Below are 12016 nucleotides of genomic sequence, written 5' to 3' on the forward strand. Positions count from 1 at the left end.
AGGAACTGGTCGCCCTCCTGCAGGAGCCCATAGCTTTTCCCCGCTGTGTCAAAACAGCACCCTTTTCCGCACTCGCGCTCTGCTTCTGCCCACAGTGGAGGCAGTGCTTGAGTCGCGGAACTTGTTCTTCTTCTTTTGTGCACTAAACTGAACTGCCTGATCTCCCTCGAAGAGCTTCCCCTTCTGCTTGTTGGCACCAGTGTGTGCAGGTACTTTTGAGCACAAGGCTCCACTCTTCGTAGGGCTCGGACTTCCTTTTAGTTAGGTGCCTCTGAAGGCGGACTGGGTCTAAGCATTATTTCGCACTGCCTGTTTTCCTTCCCTTTTAGGTGGACTACACATTTCGTGCATCTTGAGACTTGTTGTATTTGTATATATATTGTGTTGATATGGTATGTGTTGGTTTACTATTGTTATATTGTGATTTTCTCGCTACGGTCATTGTTTTAAAGGTCTTGGAATAAATGTGTATATATTTTTAATATAACACCTGTTTGGAGTAGTTTGTAAGTGTCCTTGCTTTGTGTGCTCATTGCGGGCTTTCAGTCACCCTCACCCCTCTTGAGACCTAGTCTTGACCGCCGCAATCGCTACCTTGATTGGTCTGGCTCGTCCAGAGGTTACCCTGTTCCAAGTAATTAGGTTGGCCTTCTGAACTTCTGCGCCACCAGGACAGAGTTCAGAAATCCGTCTTAACAAATTGGTGTACAGCGGTGGGATACGACTGAAGGTATCCAGTGTTGCGCACGAACTAAGGCACTTCAGGTTATTCCAACCAGGACACGTAGTGAATTGTAGTATAACTTTAAAAATGCCATAGTCCAATCTAACAGTATGGAAACAAATACCTTGTTAACTTTAAATGCTTCCAAATCAGAAACATTGAAAAAGATGTGTGCGGAGAGAGGTGTTTCCTCTCAAGGCACGAAATTGGAAATGATCCAAAGAATCGTGGCGTGGCAAGAAGCGCAGCTTGACACTATAACTTCTGAGGACAGTGCGGAAGGAGGTGGGGCTGCTCTCACTGGTAGAACCGACGGTTCTGCCGCTGCACTGATCCATCGCGACCACGAGGACAGGGAGGATGAGATGTCTAATGTTTCCTCTGCCAGTGCTGATTGGGAGGCTATGCTTGAATTCAAGAAGCAAGAGCTGCGGTTTAGGCAGCAGGAGCTTGAATTCAGCATAGCCAAACTAAAAATCGAACAGGCAGAAAAACAAAAAGACAGGGATCACCAGTTGGAACTGGCCAAGCTTCAGGTTGCAAATGGGTCCAAGGGTCCTGGACATGGGTCTGGGGCCTCCTCTCATCCACGGTTTCCGAAAGATCTGCTCAGTGTGTATGAGGAAAGGAATGACATTATGGACCAGCTGAATGCGTTTGAGTATGCATGCGAAGTTCAACAAGTTGACAATGCTGATAAGATTGCCTGGTTACTCAGCAGACTGCCCCATTCTGGCTGTAGTGCCATTATGGAAATGTCGAAGGCTGAGTGAGCTGATTTCGCAATGTTAAAGCAAACTCTCATTTTAAAGTTTGGGAAGACTCCGGCCCAATATTTGAAACATTTCAGAGAGTATAAGAAAAAGGAAGGTGGTACTTGGGTATCTTATGTCACTGAATCCTTGAAAAACTTAACTGGCTGGGTCGAAGGTTATAAGGTTTCTACCTTCGAAGGCATGATAAATCTTGTCATGCTGGAACACATTTTTGCATCTTCTTCCCTGGAGCTTAAGCAGCATTTGGCCGATTCGAAGGAGATAGATCCTAAGAAGCAGGCCATTGCAGCAGACTTATGGGTGTCACATCTAGTGTCCCATAAGGACAAAACTCATCCTGGTAAGCAGGAGGAAGGGAAAAAGTCCAAAGATATGGAGGGTGGAGAATCTGATAAATCTTCTTCTCATAAGGGCCACAAAAAGAAAAATAAGGGTAAGACACAAGAGAACTCACAGGGTAGTGGAGGGCAGCCTCCGAAACAGAACTCTGGTTACAATAAGCCTCCCTAAGTAAACAGACCCAATGGATCTTGTTTTGCTTGTGGAGCAACTGACCACGTGAAGGGGGATCCCCGGTGTAAGGTTAGACCTTTGGGGGTCCACTCCGCTAATCTGGCCTTCTCCTCCTACGAGGAAGAAAAGATTACAGGAGCATCCTTCTCCTCAGACTCATTTCCCAGCGGGATAGAGGCTGAGGTTGTTTTAGTTTCCCTGGGTTCCTGGGAGCCTAAAGTCGCAGAGGCTTATGCTAGGATTCCAGATAATACCAAGCACTACTTTAAAGACAGTGTGCTGATCAATGGAGTAGATACTCCAGCTCTTAGGGATAGTGGGTGCAGTCGCACTGTAGTGGATTCTACCTTGGTAGACTCAGAGGAAGTTGCCAGAGCTACTCTGATGCCCACTAAGTTGGCTGACGGCCCAGTCTGTATGTTCCCAGTAATACCTGTAAATCTTACTTTAAATGGCACAGCAGTCAGGATTCCAGTGAGCATTCAGAGAAACGTCCCGGGAAATGTCTTGTTAGGTAATGATCTCAGAGCTTTAGGGCTCGTAGGAGACACTGCCGAAAGACCCTACACACGGTCTCAAGCACGGGCAGCATTGGCCAAGACCAATACGCCGCCCCAGCCGAGGGGGAAACCCAAGGCGAAAGGAGTCGACAAGTCAAGATGAGGGAAAGAGAATATTCCCCCGAGCTCGCCTACCACTGTGGTGGAGGAAGTTGGTCAATCGCCCGGGCCTGACGAGGAGGTGGCGATGCCTGAAGTATTTGACCCCAACGATCATCCTGAACTAAAAGACTTGTTAGTTGAGGGAGGTCCTGATAGGGACGAATTCAGTAAAGGCCAACGTGAGTGCCCATCTCTGGAAGGCCTAAGGAGACAGGCCTGCTCCCAGCTTGAGGGTGAACCTCCTGGGACGCATAGGATTTATTGGGAAGGTGGACTCCTGTATAGTGAGCCCACAGAGTCTACAGAAGGAGACCATAGGAGGTTGGTGGTTCCCCTTGCTGTTAGGCCCTTCTTCTTGCAGTTGGCGCATGAAGTGCCCCTTGCTGGTCACCTTGGTATGAAGAGGACCAAGCAAAGGTTATCCATGCAATTCTACTGGCCCAAGATGGGGGTGCAAGTAGAAAGTCACTGCAGGAGTTGTGCCTCCTGCCAGTTGTCTGGTAAGGTTGGCGCGACAATCCAAGCTCCGTTGGTACCGCTCCCAGTTGTGGGGGTACCATTTGAAAGGGCAGGGATCGACATCGTTGGTCCCCTTGACCCGCAAACATCCTCAGGCAATAGGTTTATCCTGGTGCTGGTCGACCATGCAACCAGATAACCTGAGGCCATCCCATTGAAAACTGTAACTGCCAAGTCAGTTGCAAAAGCTTTACTTGGCATATTTACTAGGGTTGGCTTCCCTAAAGAAGTTGTGTCGGATCGTGGCAGCAACTTTATGTCGAAGTATATGCAGGCTATGTGGAAAGAATGTGGGGTCACCTACAAGTTCTCTTCTGCATACCACCCCCAGACCAATGGTCCGGTGGAACGTTTCAACAGAACGTTAAAAAGCATGATTGGGGCTCTGGAGGAACCTCAGAGAAGAAAATGGGATCTTCTTTTACCATGCTTACTGTTTGCCTACCGAGAGGTACCACAGGAGGGTGTTGGCTTCAGCCCCTTCGAACCTCTGTTCGGTCATCCTGTACGGGGACCCTTAGCCATCGTCAAAGAGGGATGGGAGATGCCCACTCCCCCTGTTACTACCAACGTAGTTGATTATGTGCTAGGGCTCAGAAAACGGATGGTACTTCTGATGGGCTTAGCTAGTGATAAATTGAAGGCAGGACAAGCGCTGGTGAAACATTGGTACAACCAGAAAGCTTCCCTCATCAACTTTAGACCTGGTCAGCAAGTCCTGATCATGAATCCCATAAAGCCTCGAGCTTTACAGGACAAATGGTCAGGCCCTTACACAGTGGTGGAGCCCCTGGGTGAGGTTAACGATTTAGTGGACCTTGGAAGGCCTGGACAGGCTCCAAAAGTGTTTCACGTGAATAGGCTGAAGGCTTTCGTCCCAAGAGTAGAAATCGCAGCACTGCTACTGGATTCAGATGTTGAGGAAGAGGAGTCTGAACCTCTCCCCGACCTGTTCCAAAGCGGTCCTTCAGATAGCTCCTTTGAGGGTGTCCGAGTGGCCCCTCACCTGACTTCTGATCAGCAGGCTGAGGTGAAAAGTTTGCTTAGGCAGTTTTCCCCCCTGTTTTCACAGTCGCCTGGTTTGACACCTTGGTGCAAACATAACATAGACAAAGGAGACAGTGTACCTACCAAAAGTAGGGGATACAGGATGTCAGACAAAGTACGGTCTTATATTAAGACCGAGGTCAACAAGATGTTAGACCTTGGGGTGATTGAACCCTCTAGTAGTCCTTGGTCCAGCCCTGTGGTTTTGGTTCCAAAGGCAGGCACTTCTGAATTGAGGTTCTGCGTGGATTACAGGGCTCTGAATGCTGTCACCAAGACAGATGCACACCCCTTGCCTCGAACAGATGAGCTGGTGGATACTTTGGGTGCCTCCAAGTACCTCAGCACGTTTGACCTCACTGCTGGCTATTGGCAAATAGCTTTAGCAGAACATGCCAAGGAGAAGACAGCATTTTCTACTCCAGACGGCCTTTACCAATTTCGGGTAATGCCGTTCGGGTTGAAGAATGCACCTGCCACTTTCCAGAGGCTTGTGAATCGTGTTTTGAATGGGTTGGACGAATTCTGTCTTGCATATCTGGACGATATAGCAGTTTTCAGTGCCACCTGGGAAGACCATGTGAAACACCTCGGGATTGTGCTCCAGTCTCTTCAGAAAGCACACCTGACCATAAAGGCTAGTAAATGCCAGATTGGACAAGGCTCAGTGGTTTACCTTGGACATGAAGTAGGTGGAGGGAGGATACAGCCTCTACCCAGTACAGTACAAGCAGTACAGGACTGGCCTACCCCCACTACACAAACCCAAGTGAGAGCCTTCTTAGGACTCATGGGGTATTACCGCAATTTTGTGGCAGACTATGGCACCATAGCTGCCCCTCTGACTGCCCTCACAACTCCGGAGAAACCCAAGAAGGTAACTTGGACCGCAAATGTGAGAAGGCCTTCAATGGCTTAAAAGACTCCTTGTGCAAGGCCCCTGTCCTCAGGGCCCCTGATTATCAAAGACCTTTTATCGTGCAGACGGACGCCTCTGACACTGGGATAGGAGCTGTACTATCACAAGTAGATGAGAAGGGTAAGGAACACCCTATTGGTTTTATTAGCCGCCAGCTTAAGGACAGAGAGCTCAGATGGTCCACGGTAGAGAAAGAATGTTTCTCTGTTGTGTGGGCCCTAAGGAAGCTGAGGCCCTACCTCTATGGGACCCACTTCACTGTGCAAACTGACCATAAGCCCTTAAAGTGGCTAATGAACATGAAGGGGGAGAATCCAAAGTTGCTTAGGTGGTCCATAAGTCTACAAGGCTTCGACTTCACTATTGAGCATAGGCCAGGTGTCAAACATAGCAATGCTGATGGGTTGTCCATAATGTTTAACCGACCTGAACAAGAGACTCATCCAGAGGTGGATTAGTTCCCCCTGTCCATAGTCTGGGAGGGGCGAGTGTTAGGAAAGATTTCGTAATTGTAGGTAATTTTCTTTCCATGTGGCAACCCCTAAACTTTTTGCTGTTGTTTTTCACCTTGTTCTCGACTTTGCCAGAGAAGTGCAGCCTTCTGCCGCACTCCTCTGGGCTTTCGCTCCTTTCTTACGGGGAAACTGACATGCCCTTAAGACAGTCAGTACCGGGAAACGCTGTTTCCCATAGTTTCTTTTATCATGTTGCGGCTTTTGTGCAACATGACACAAGAGGGCACTGTAAGCTAAGTTACAGCTCTCTTGGGTCTCTAGCCTTCTACAGGCCCTAGATACTCTTTTAGGATTGTAACTGATCGGTGCAAGTGATTCACGCGATCGTTTCCTGTGTTTTGAGCTCCTTTTGGCGTTCTAAGCGCGTTTTCCGCGCTTAACCCAAAATGGTGGCCTGGCTCCCAAAATGGCCAGACCACGAGGCTCCTTTGTCCTGTCCGCTGACCGTCTTGCTCTCTTCACCTTCCCCAGGTCGAGCCGACCCGGGGCCTTCCTTATTTGGGCATGTACTTTCCCGCGAAACACAGATGCTTTCGCGGGCTTCTACATGTCTTGTGTGTGCCTCCAGGATGTGGGCTGGGATGTCTGGTCCCAATACACACCTGGGTGCCAGAGAGTCTAGGGTGGTGTGAATGCCTGGGACCACCGTGGTCCGTGATTGGTCCACGAATGGTGTGAGTGTTGATGAGCGGATCTCCCATTGGGTCCCCTCCATTTTGGCGCGAAGGGAACCGTGGATAAGAGGGGGCTGGAAACACCACTACCATGTCGATCTCCTGAGTTCTCACGAACGAAGGAATACAGGAGCCAAGTATCCTGCAACCAAGAGGCTGAACCGAGGAATCGCTGGTGACCCGCTGAAGGACTTCTCCTCTGCACTGCTGTCGCCTTGTGAAACCCTTTTTACCTTTTGATCGAACCAGAAGGCCTGTACTGGTACTTCGACCCTTGGAATAGCGGGAACAGCTATTCTCGGCATCTTCACCATCTCCTGCCAGTAAGCCTTCGGAAGCGTCTCTGGGCCATCCAGCTGACTGACCAGCTTACACGGGAGTCTTGCTCTGTAACCGCCGCCAGGTTGTGTAGTATTTCGAGTCCTTGTCACTCTCACACGCTTCGTACACTTGGCGTTCCCAGGTCTGAAGTGAGTAGTGTACATTTGGCTCAGATACACACGGCCGCTCCGTTGCCCTGCTGTGGTAACAAACTGTGCGGGTTTCTTCGATTGGGACGTCTTTTACTCAACACGACGACGAGACGTTCCCTGCTCTTCTGAACCTGCCAGCGACTGAAACGGACGCGGAGAAGCCTGGGTCTGCTTGCATCGGGGACCGGTGAGTAGCATAGCTAGGAACTGGTCGCCCTCCTGCAGGAGCCTATAGCTTTTCCCCGCTGTGTCAAAACAGCACCCTTTTCCGTACTCACGCTCTGCTTCTGCCCACAGTGGAGGCAGCGCTTGAGTCGCGGAACTTGTTCTTCTTCTTTTGTGCACTAAACTGAACTGCCTGATCTCCCTCGAAGAGCTTCCCCTTCTGCCCGTTGGCACCAGCGTGTGCAGGTACTTTTGAGCACAAGGCTCCACTTTTCGTAGGGCTCGGACTTCCTTTTAGTTAGGTGCCTCTGAAGGCGGACTGGGTCTAAGCATTATTTCGCACTGCCTGTTTTCCTTCCCTTTTAGGTGGACTACACATTTCGTGCATCTAACGCTTGAGACTTGTTGTATTTGTATATATATTGTGTTGATACGGTATGTGTTGGTTTACTATTGTTATATTGTGATTTTCTCGCTACGGTCATTGTTTTAAAGGCCTTGGAATAAATGTGTATATATTTTTAATATAACACCTGTTTGGAGTAGTTTGTAAGTGTCCTTGCTTTGTGTGCTCATTGCGGGCTTTCAGTCACCCTCACCCCTCTTGAGACCTAGTCTTGACCGCCGCGATCGCTACCTTGATTGGTCTGGCTCGTCCAGAGGTTACCCTGTTCCAAGTAATTAGGTTTGCCTTCTGAACTTCTGCGCCACCAGGACAGAGTTCAGAAATCCGTTTTAACAGATTATATGAATAGAAAAGTTGTTAGAATACCAAAGTCTGAAGAGTGGGTCTGAAACCCCCACACCTGCAGCAAATGTGGAAAATGTTGATGAGGATGATAATATGTCAGAGCCCAGTTCTAATATTCTGGATGAGTCAGATGAGGCAGAACAGTCTCAGGATGTGGCCCTGTCTTCCCTCTACCTGCTCATAGGCCTCAACCTTTCACCACAGGGACCCCATCAGGTCCAACACTAAGTCCTGAATTTGTCTCTTTAGAAAAAATGAGACTTGAGTTAGAGTTTAAAAGAATCCAAACTCAAACTGAAAGCAAACATCAAGAACTTAGACTCAGAAAAATGGGGTTGAATCATGCACTTGAAGTCTTCCAGTCCTAAGAGACCTTGCATGCCCAAAGATGCAGTAAGTATGTACGAGGTTAAGCTTGATATTTTGAATTGGTTGGCTGCTTTTGAATATAACCATAGGATTCAAGACATTACAGGGAATCAGCTAATTCCTTGGCTTTTTTCTAGGCTACCCCCTGTTGTAACTGATGTGGTAATGGAGTTGTTGGATATAGACAGAAAGGAGTATGAAACTATAAAGCTAGCTTTGATAGCTAGATTTGGGAAGACCCCTTCTCAGTATCTTAAGAGGTTTAGGACCGTCAAAAAGCATGATGGTTTCCCTTGGGCTACCTGGGTGACTGAATGTTTGAAAAACTTAGATGGATGGGTTATGGGTTATGGGTTACAGAGTTAACAATTATGAAGGTATGAGAAATCTGTTCATGTTGGAGTCTAGTTTTGATGCCTGCTCTCCTGAGCTGAGACAATATTGGCTGACTCTAAGGAATTAGATCCAAAAAAGTTAGCTAGAGCAGCTGACTCATTAATAGCCAACAGGGCCACTCATAAGGATTCTGAGGCGACTCCCAAAAAGATGGAGGAAGCAGCACAAAGGAGAGAACACAGATAAATCTACATCCTTCCAACCAGAAGAGGCCCCCAAACATAACCAGGGTAAGCCCCATGGGAAACCAAATACGACTAGTGAATCCTCTGGTGCCCAACCAGATGGAGGTCCGCAGAAACCCCCATTCCAGAGAGCATTTGGTAAATGCTACGTTTGTGGGTCAACTGACCATGTGAATGGAGATCCCAGATGCAAGGGTAAACCTGCAGGGATCAGCACTGCCTCCTTAGCCTTCTGGCCAGAGGATGAAGTACAAATGGCTAGTGCCCACTTTCAACTATTTGCTGAAGCGCCTTTGGGTCTTCATGCCACTGTATCCTTAGAGTCCATGGTTTCGGTAAGAAACAGAATATGGATGTGTATGACTACATTCCAGAAAACTCTAAAGGGTATTATATGGACAGTGTTCCTGTCAATGGCCAGGATACTCCTGCCAGGAGAGACACTGGGGCCATCAGAACAGTAGTGGATGAAAGCTTTTTCAAGCCTGAGGATGTTGCTAAGGCACCCAAAGGGCCCACTACATTTTCTGGAGGCCCTGTCCAGTTGGTTCCAATTCTACCAGCTCTCATTCAGTGTAATAATATGACAGTGAGGATTTCTGTCAGTGTCCAGAATGAGGTGCCTGGGAGAGTCCTGTTGGGGAATGATTTAAAAACTTTTGGACTAGTATCCAGTACCCCCAGGCCTCCCAGTAAGGAGAAACTGAACCAAACCAAATTGGCTAGAGAGGCAACCTTAAGAGACCACTCTGAGCCTGTGGGAACCTCCACAGAGACCCCCACTGTCAGTCCTTGTGTTAGTAAGGTGACCTCTAACCAAGGCAAATCTGAGGCTAGTATAGTAGGGAAATGGGAGCCCCAACCAAGCTCCATCATTGCCCATCCAATTGTAAAGTCTTTGACTCCCCTTGCTTCTGAGGAAGAGGTGGATAGACAAATTGGACCCCTCCCTAGGCCTGTGAGAGCTGGTAATTCTCAAAGCTGGTGGAAAACCAGGAACAATAGGGATAGGGCTAAACACCTTAAGACTAATGGATCTTCTACTGCCAACTTCAGTTTTTTATTTTTTTATTTGTATACGGTTTACATATGAAACCTTTACAATTACATTTAATTAGAACACTTCATAAAAAAGGTACATATCAAACATTTGTACAGAATGTATAAGATCAGTACAAGAATATAAAATTCCACAGTCTCAAACATCTATAAAAAATCCAAAATCATGCATAGCAAAACATTACAGGCACCCATATTCTACAGAAGCAGCTTAAATGATAAGATCGGTTATCTAGGTAAAAAATACAGATGAAATAGAAACAGACGAAGCCCTTGAAAAGAGTGGGAACATTCAAATGAGGGGTGCATAAAGGTCTAGAGATTTAATAAAACCAGCAACCGCAAGGCCCTCCACAACATTAGAAATAGAAAGACATCTTGAACAAATGAAGTCTTCTGCCCCCAGAAGTCCTAAAGTGTTAAATTCCCCCAGCTAAAGAATCCCAGGAGCCTTTCAATTCGACACAGTCTAGAAACAGATGACAAACAGTTTCAATAACCCCTGGCATATGACAGAAACGACAGAGGGTGTTAATGTCTTTGATCACATTCCTTCTAAACAGATCTTCTATGGTGGGAAGAATATTCCATCTCAGTTTCAAAAGGAGGGAGCGACAGTAGCGATTAGAGAATTGTGTCACAATGAGAGACAAAGTTCCTCTCTTATTATGTTCATATTTTAAATCACTAAGAGAAGGGTAAGAGTGACATTTTTCAATTGTACTATTCCAATCATAAGAGAAGAGGAGTTTTTTAACCTTATCATGATTAGTCATAAGAGTTGCCCTGTCCGTGGACAAGTCCAATAGAGTCCTATCACAAAGTTCTCTGAACTTTGAAAGATATAGATTGCGGATCAAACATCCCTGGGAGAAAAGAAGGAGGGAGTCCTTTTTAGGGCGAAGCAAGGAACAGAATAGAGCCAAAACCCTCCAAAGGAATGTAGCTCTGAATGACACAAGACCCAGTTCCAACCTTATAGCCACAGTTGGAATATTGTTGGGAAGTTTCAATACCTTTCTCCAAATAATGTTCTCTAGGGAGTCCCAGAAAATGTAGATATCCATATAGTGAAGTTCCATACCATATATTAGCTTCGGGACAACCTTCCCTTCAAAGAAATCTACCACTGGCTTTAGGGTAAACCTGCCATACTTTTTATCCAGCTTGATGGTCTGGGATATAAGTGGTATGGCCTTATGTCTAATAGACTGTCTATGTTCACAGACTGAAGTTTGGGCTAAAATCAAGAAACCCAGATCGACCATTTTTTTGGGCTCTTACAATCGCCCCCCCCCCCCCCCCAATTTTCCATACCAGTTTGTTCCCCTTAAGATTCCGCTGACCTCTCTTAAAGATAGAAATTGTGTGTGCAGTTTGCCAACTAATGGGTATTGTGCCAGTCCTCACTACATTTTGGAAAAGCATGGAAAGTAACTTGGCCCATATTTCCGGTAGGGCTTTCAGTGTGTCATTTGTCAAATCATTTTGTCCTGGAGCCCTTGAATTCTTAGCTTTAGCAATTATCCTTAATACTGTCTCGTAGTCAATAGTAGGCTCTCATAAGGTGATATATGTACCCTCCCCAGTTACAGGTTCTTGAAGTGCCTCTTCCCCTTGTCCGAAAAGCTCAGAGAAGAAGTCTACCCATTGAACCTCAGAGATAGTATTCAGTTGATCAGTAGCTGAAGCAGTCTCTTTGGAAGAGAAGAGAACCCAGAAAGCCCTTAGATTCCTTTCGACCAAAACACGAAGCATCAGCTCAGCATCGTTTTGGAGCAGACTGCATTTTTTTGCAATACAGAAGCTTTTATATCTTTGCCGTATTGATGTGATCTTAGCATTTTTGTCAAACTGGTCAATATCGAGATTTTGGGTTTCTCTGAGCAGCTTCCGCACCTGAGACTTTTCTTTGGCCAGCTCCTCGTCAAACCTGTGGACATGTTCTCTTTTAGAATGTCCCTTTCTCAGACTATCGTGAACATTGCTATGAAGAACTTTCAGGAATTTATCATAGTATGGTATGTTGAAGACCACTTGTTTGCATAAAAGAGAGGTATGATTCAGGGTAGACAGAAGTTGGACATTAAAAAGATTTATATTTGCAGGCGAACAGCGTACCCCCGTACCTTGTCCCACAGTACTCAAATTATGTGGATCCCCTGCAGGCAGTATTTTAAATGGAAGACAGAAATAGACAGTCAGGGTCCCATGATCACTCCAAGAATTGAAGTTTACCTGAACTTCGGAGGATAGAGGGAGCAGAGAA

Source organism: Ambystoma mexicanum, chromosome 7p (genome assembly GCF_040938575.1).
Source record: "Ambystoma mexicanum isolate Mex_15411 chromosome 7p, UKY_AmexF1_1, whole genome shotgun sequence".
NCBI lineage: Eukaryota > Metazoa > Chordata > Amphibia > Caudata > Ambystomatidae > Ambystoma > Ambystoma mexicanum.